Raw genomic sequence first — 7,500 nt, forward strand, 5'->3', positions numbered from 1 at the left:
CAGGAGATACATCACTGCTTGACAACCTATAACCAGGAACGAAATAGTGCCAAGTCAGACTAGCTTATGACTGTATGTGTCTGTGACCAAATGAGTTCAGAGCCTGTTGTGGAGAAGACTGCAATGTTTTGCCTACAGATCAAATTTAAATGTCATTATGGAGGAATGGTCCCCTATCATCAGTATGCTCTCTTTGTTTCATCATGCTAACATGATGCTCCACTGACACATATCACAACATATCAATGTTAATATGCATATTCATCAATATTAAGTATTTTTAAGTGTTTTTAAAGTCCCAAGAGACGTTTACATAGAGAGATATATTCATGGAAATGTTCACTGATGGTAACTTTGACTACTGATTGGTCACTTCCCTTGTCCGTCAGCCAGGAACCAGGGTAGGAGTAAACCCCGGACTGGGTTCAGGTTCACCAAAGGGTTCTCTAATGTCTATTAGCGAAGTGATGTCTAACCAATCAAATCTATGACTTGCTGAGCGGGGGTCTGGAAAGCTGTAGGCTACGTCAAGGCTTACACCTTCATATTAAGAAGAAGCCTATGAACACAAGTTTCTGTCATATTAACAATGAGAGCCATTTCATATTTGAACTGTGTCCCCAGTTAACAGATAAATCAGCAAACAAGTCTATGAGAATGGTGCTAACATGCTATACAATGCAATTAACAAGTGTTACGACGTACTCGTATTGTGACGTTAAATTGTGACCTACGCCAGTGAAATGTAACTTCATAAAATTGTAACTGTAAAGAGGACTAACTAAGAGGACCAACAAAGCAACAAAATAAAAAAGAAATTATCTATGATTATAGAAAAACTATAGCTAATTAAATTAAGTTAATTGACCAGTTTTCTAATGGATATGAATAGGAACGTGAAAGTACAAATATATATGCAAACCATTTTGGGGCTTTTGACTTCCGTACCTAAGCTTGTGAATGCTATGTAAAAAAAAACACGCACATCCGCTTCTGTGGCTTGTCCTCAGTCACATGCAATGGTTTTTAGACATAGTTTAGTTAAATAACACTATATCCTTATAGTTACGGTAAGAAATATTTCCAGATGTTTTTCACGAGTGTGTCTGAAGTTCTGGAATTCTCCATCTCGAACCAGATAACGAGGTGATGCATATAAATAATTCCTAGATGAGACATCCAGAACAGTGATAGCTTCACATAAAAAGTGAGCAGTGGGAGAAATACAAACTATTACTGCAATTGGCCACTGTTTCTCTGGCGTTTGTGTTGAGGAGCACACATCAGTGTTCGGGATCAGTGTTAGAAATCTATCAGTGGTATCTGATTTAGCAACAGACCGAATAATAATGGCTAATAAAGGAGTTAGAGCATGGTGCGTATATTCCACTCTGAACAAACATGCCCTGTTTTCAGAAGGAAGTACAGGCTAATTTCAGTGAGAGGGAGTGAGCCACTTAAAGCAGAGTGCAGTGGATGAGAGGGACTGTTTTAGGCAGAGAGGCTGTTCTTGTGCCAGTCTAAAGCGGGGGTGAAAAGCTTGGAATAATTAGCCTGTACCATTGTGGGCTCGGAATGCCATAGCTGTGCTTTTTGAATAGGAACGCTATTCTGGAATGCTATTCTGGATTCTATTCTGGCTGCACAAGATTGGAGCAGATTTGGTCCGAGCTAGAAGACCTCCCTGAAAGATCTCAGGTTCTACACGTCTCAGATGTCGGGAGAGACAAAAAGGGAGTGAAAAACAGAGGGATACCTAGAGAGTTAGAGAGGCAGACAGAGATAGATACAGAGAGTGGGAAAGAGAAAGAGAGATAAAGAGAGTGAGAGAGAGAGAGAGATACAAAGAAACTGGGAGAGACGGAGAGAAAAAATAGTGTGACATAGACAGAGAGAGGAGAACGAGATAGACAGAGAGAGAAAGGGATCTACAGACAGAGACAGAGAGGTGTTTTTTCTTCTTGCTGGTCCGGAAGAGGCACTTGTCACGGCGGCCATTCTTTTTAAGTAGACTAGATCTCTGACCCCTGCGTTCCTTACATTGGGGGCTTTGTTTCCGTGGTGGCAGCTGTTCACATTCCTCGCCGCCCAGCACAGAAGCACTGAGCACAGAAGGGGCACACACACACACACACACACACACACACACTCAGATACTGCAGGATCGCAAACACACCGGGAGTCCAAGAGATTTTGCCTGCCAATGTTGTTTTACCTGTTTTTAACCTTATTGACAAGGCTGTAAAATCTTCAGACAGATAATAACAGACCGACCGGCAGACAGATATGTAGTCACACAGAGACACATTCTGATAGATTTATGTATCCATGGTAGAGATGGAGAAGAAATGTTCATACTAATGCAACAGCTATAAAACGTTTAAAGACAAAATTATCAAATGGAGTTTTCCTGCACTATTATCTTATCCCACCTTTTATCCTAACACATCCTACTTCATCTCCCTTTCTCTCTTATCCTAACACATCCTACTTCATCTCCCCTTCTCTCTTATCCTAACACATCCTACTTTATCTCCCTTTCTCTTTTATCCTAACACATCCTACTTCATCTCCCCTTCTCTCTTATCCTAACACATCCTACTTCATCTCCCTTTCTCTCTTATCCTAACACATCCTACTTCATCTCCCTTTCTCTCTTATCCTAACACATCCTACTTCATCTCCCTTTCTCTCTTATCCTAACACGTCCTACTTCATCTCCCTTTCTCTCTTATCCTAACACATCCTACTTCATCTCCCTTTCTCTCTTATCCTAACACATCCTACTTCATCACCCTCTCCTCTTTTATCCTAACACATCCCACATCTCCTTGTCCTCGTTCAACAGAAGAAGAACATTCCCACACTAATGTCTTGGTCTCTGTAGGTCCAGGTCTTGAGCTCTGTAAAGAGCGTTGATTTCAGTGACTATTGTTAACGGCACTATATAAATGAATACAATTGAATTTAGAGTTTGCATATTAAGTCCCATACTCCCAGGCTCATGTCCACATGGGTAACTGTAAGCCCTTGCTACACGAGGCTGAGTGCAGTAGGCTTTTAAATGGGTTATTTAATGTAATAAGCAGCACTTCAGTGTTACTGCAAATGTAGTCAAGTTTCAGTCCTGTTAGGTAGAAAGGGAAGAACTCAGTAACACCTCGTCTGTTTGCTTCATCCCAGATGGCATATCTGGTCAGACCATTGTCATGTATCAACTATCATGTGTGATCATTAATGATTATAATCATGACATCTTGACATCAGTCTTATGAGAGAGAGTTCAGATGAAGAGTTAACAACAGCCCACAGCTGAGAGTTTGTTGGTTCTCGTGTGTGTGTGTGTGTGTGTGTGTGTGTGTTTAAATGTGTTTGTATGGGCACATGTCTGTATGTTTGCTGGCTGATAACACCCTCACCAAGTTCACACTGAGCTTAAGGGGAAGCACCATGGAAATCTCTGTGTGTGTGTGTGTGTGTGTGTGTGTGTGTGTGTGTGTGTGTGTGTGTGTGTGTGTGTGTGTGTGTGTGTGTGTATGTTATAGAGGAAGCATGAAGCAGCTTTAGCAGGTGTGCTAATCACAGCTAGCCCCCAGAACCACTGGCAGAGTTCAGTGCAAAAGTGAAGAGGACACCAGCTCTCTAACCCACCGCAGGCAGTGTGTGTGTGTGTGTGTGTGTGTGTGTGTGTGTGTGTGTGTGTGTGTGTGTGTGTGTGTGTGTGTGTGTGTGTGTGTGTGTGTGTGTCGGTGTGTGTCGATGTGTGTGTCGATGTGTGTGTGCCCACCGCAGGCAGGCCCTGGGAAGCAGCCCCTATTACCAGCCCCTATTACCCAAATCTGCAGAGATAAAGGATTAGCGCTAATATCCCAGTGTGTCTGCCATGCAAATATGCCCCAACCAACAGGCATTATCACTCAGCACGTGTACTTACACACACATGTGCAGGGATGGGGAGAGGCTAGCTTATACAGGCATACACACACACACACACACACACACATTAACACACACATAAACGCACACATAAACACACACACACAGCACACAGCACACAGCACACAATACACAGCATATAACTTGGGGAGAAGACTGCAATGTTTTGCCTACAGATCCACATTTAAATGTCATTATGGAGGAATGGTCCCCTATCATAAGTATGCTCTCTTTGTTTCATCATGCTAACATGATCGTCCACTTACACATATTATAGCATATCAGTTGAATATTCAAATGAAGGGTTATGCCCAAAATATCAAAATATAATATAAAATGTTTTTTCTAATAAACATGTTGTATAGGCATATGCACTTTCATGTATCACATTCCAAATAAACCAGATAATAACTAACGATTGTTGGCTGGAGGGCTTCTGCTACGGTTGCTGCTGGCCACAGGCTGGACCGATATAATTTTTTTTATTCAGTTGAAATTGCAAATAATATATTTTGCTCATCCTTAGATTCTTTGCTGGCTGTGCATTAGTGAAATTCAGTCAAAAAGAAATGCTGCCAGCTTGATGCTGTTTGATGTATATTATGTAATGGTGTGTTGTCACTTTAAGCCATTTGGTTAAGGCAGGAGCCTTGTTGTTGTTGAGTTTTGGAGTCGTGCTATATTTTGAGTAATGACAGATGAGATGAGATGCAAAAGTTACATCTGAAGCAGGAGAGACAGGCTATGTGCTATGCTACCTTTCAATGGACGCTAGTTCTTAAACATTACATTTAGCCAATACGATCTTAAGCTCTCTAACATGAGCTATTTAAACTTTTCTTCCCATGTCTGGATCCAGTACTACAATGTGCCTTAGCCAAGCAGTCCATTATTTCCCTGACTCCCACTCCTACTCCACTCCCACTAATGTTTTGGGATTGACTTCCATAGATTTCCACTGTCAAGCTCCCTGGTGCAATAAAGCTGCGTGGTTGACGTATGAACCAGAGGCCAATGCAGCGTTTATGTATGTGTTCATGTAGCCAAAGCAGTCGACGTTGCTAGAAGCTGTCCTTGTGTGAATACAAATAATGAATCTAAAAGTAGCGAGACGTGTGGAGCCTAATGCAAAAGAGCAGAAGTACATTTTTTAACCGTAAATGAACTTGAGTAAGAGTGAAACATATTCTGTATTAAATTACAATCCACTGGAAAAAAAAGTATGAATAACGTACTACCCACCTCGCCATGTACCTGTGTGTGTGTGTGTGTGTGTGTGTGTGTGTGTGTGTGTGTGTGTGTGTGTGTGTGTGTGTGTGTGTGTGTGTGTCAGGTATGTGTGTGTGTGTTTGTGTGTATTTCATGAGACCATCACACATTCAGAGGAGGCTGTGTGCATGAGCCAGCTGATCTTCAAGCTGATAAAGCATAAAGTCATTATGCTTCTAATTACATCTTTTAATTAAGGCTTCAAATGAAATAATTGCTTTCCCCTGGCCTAGCTAAGACATCATACACGTGTGGATAAATATGCCTTTAAGTTTACTCTCTGTCTTTGTACACCCCTCCACAGTCTGTAGCCGTGCTAATCTAACTTAACAGGGACAACCAGCTCAGAGTAGGGAAGAAACTCCACTTCTCCTTAACCTGCTGTGGCCTGGATTATAATCTTTCTCACTTCATGTCATGTCTTAGGATGGAAGCGCCTGCAGGATGATTGGATGAAGATGTCAATGTGAACATATTATATTACTATACTGCTGTTTCTACTTACCTATAGTTACTATGGTTCTGATTATTATTAGTAACGGTTCTGCTGCCGTGTCTACCTAATTATATTACTATGGTTCTTCTCATGGCTCCAGAGGTTCCGCTGGTGTTTCTACCTAACTATAGTAACTATGGTTCTGATCATGGTGAGTAATGGTTGAGCTGCCTGTGTCTACCTAATTATTATACTATGGTTCTTCTCCTGGTGAGTAATGGTTCAGCTGCCTGTGTCTACCTAATTATAATACTATGGTTCTTCTCATGGTGAGTAATGGCTCCAGAGGTTCCGCTGGTGTTCTACCTGAACTCTTCCCAGAATCCTTGACAGTTCCCTCTTGCTCAGCACAGCAGACTATTGGAACCAATGGCCTTATCCCATAGGGGTTCACTTATAGGTAGGCATATCCAGTGGCATACTGCTCTTTTCTGTACTCTTGATACTAATCAAAGTCAGTCATAGAAAACAGCATAATACTCCACGTCTTCATTGGGTCATTCTAGTGAGGTGGGGTGGGGGGGTTAACAGGTGCCTGATATTTGTTATAAAAAATGGGGTGCATTGCTGACCCCCCCCCCCCCCCCCCCCCCCACCCCACCCCCCATTTCCTGTTATCCCTGCAGGTTTGTTCATGCCCTTCCTGGTCTTGATTTAGCAGCACAGCAGATGTTCCAACATACAGAACAATCACCCAGACTATACAGCATGATACAACAGCACGTAGATAAACACACAGGCAAAAGAGATTCTGTGTGTATCTACTTGAGTGTATGAGTGTCTGTATCTACTTGTGTGTTTCTGTGTGTATCAACTTGTGTGTGTGTGTTTGTGTATGTATCTACTTGTATGTGTGTGTGTCTGTTCTGTATCTACTCGTATATGTATGTGTGTGTGTGTGTGTGTGTTTGTGTTTGTTTGTGTATTTATGTTTGTTTGTGTGTATGTGTGTGTTTGTGTGTCGCTGTGTTCCTGTGTGTATGTACTTGTGCGTGTGTTTGTTTGTGTATATCTACTTGTGTGTGTATCTACTTGTGTGTGTGTGTGTTTTTTTGTGTATATCTACTTGTGTGTGTATCTACTTGTGTGTGTGTGTGTGTGTTTGTTAACGATAGCCACATGTCATAGGTCACGGAACTCTGACCCCCTGTCCCCGAAGTGACACGTTTGTGTCTGAAGTGCCCCTTCACAAACACAGTCACACACAAACACGCACACGCACACAGACACACATTTTCCATGTTGGTGACTCGGACACATACATTCTCTCCCTGTCACCTTTTCCATATTTCCCTTTTTTTCCCATATTTCTGTACGCTTAACCTCACCTGACCCCAAACACACACACACATACACACACATACACACACACACACACACACACACACACACACACACACACACACACACACACACTCAGCCTGACACAGAAAACAAACAGAGAGGCAGAGTGTAGTTGAGGAGGCGGAGGAGAGGCGGAGATAAATGTGGGAGAGATAAAAGGAGAGGGGGAGGGAGGGAGAGAGGGGGAGAGAGAAAAGAGAGTGAAAGGGAGAAGAAGATAAATGGAGAGGTTTGTCAGTCGCCTACATGAGAAGAGATCAGTGTCTCTCCTCTGTCCTTATGTAACTCTATAGCTGTATACTACTAGCACCCGTTCTCTCTCTCTCTCTCTCTCTCTCTCTCTCTCTTTCTCTATCCCGTCTCTCTCTTTCTCCCTCGCTCTCTCTCTCTCTCTCTTTCCCTCTCATTATCATACAAACACACACACACACACACGCAGGCACACACTGTCTGTC

This window comes from Sprattus sprattus (assembly GCF_963457725.1).
Source record: "Sprattus sprattus genome assembly, chromosome: 11".
Classification (NCBI taxonomy): Eukaryota; Metazoa; Chordata; class Actinopteri; order Clupeiformes; family Clupeidae; genus Sprattus; species Sprattus sprattus.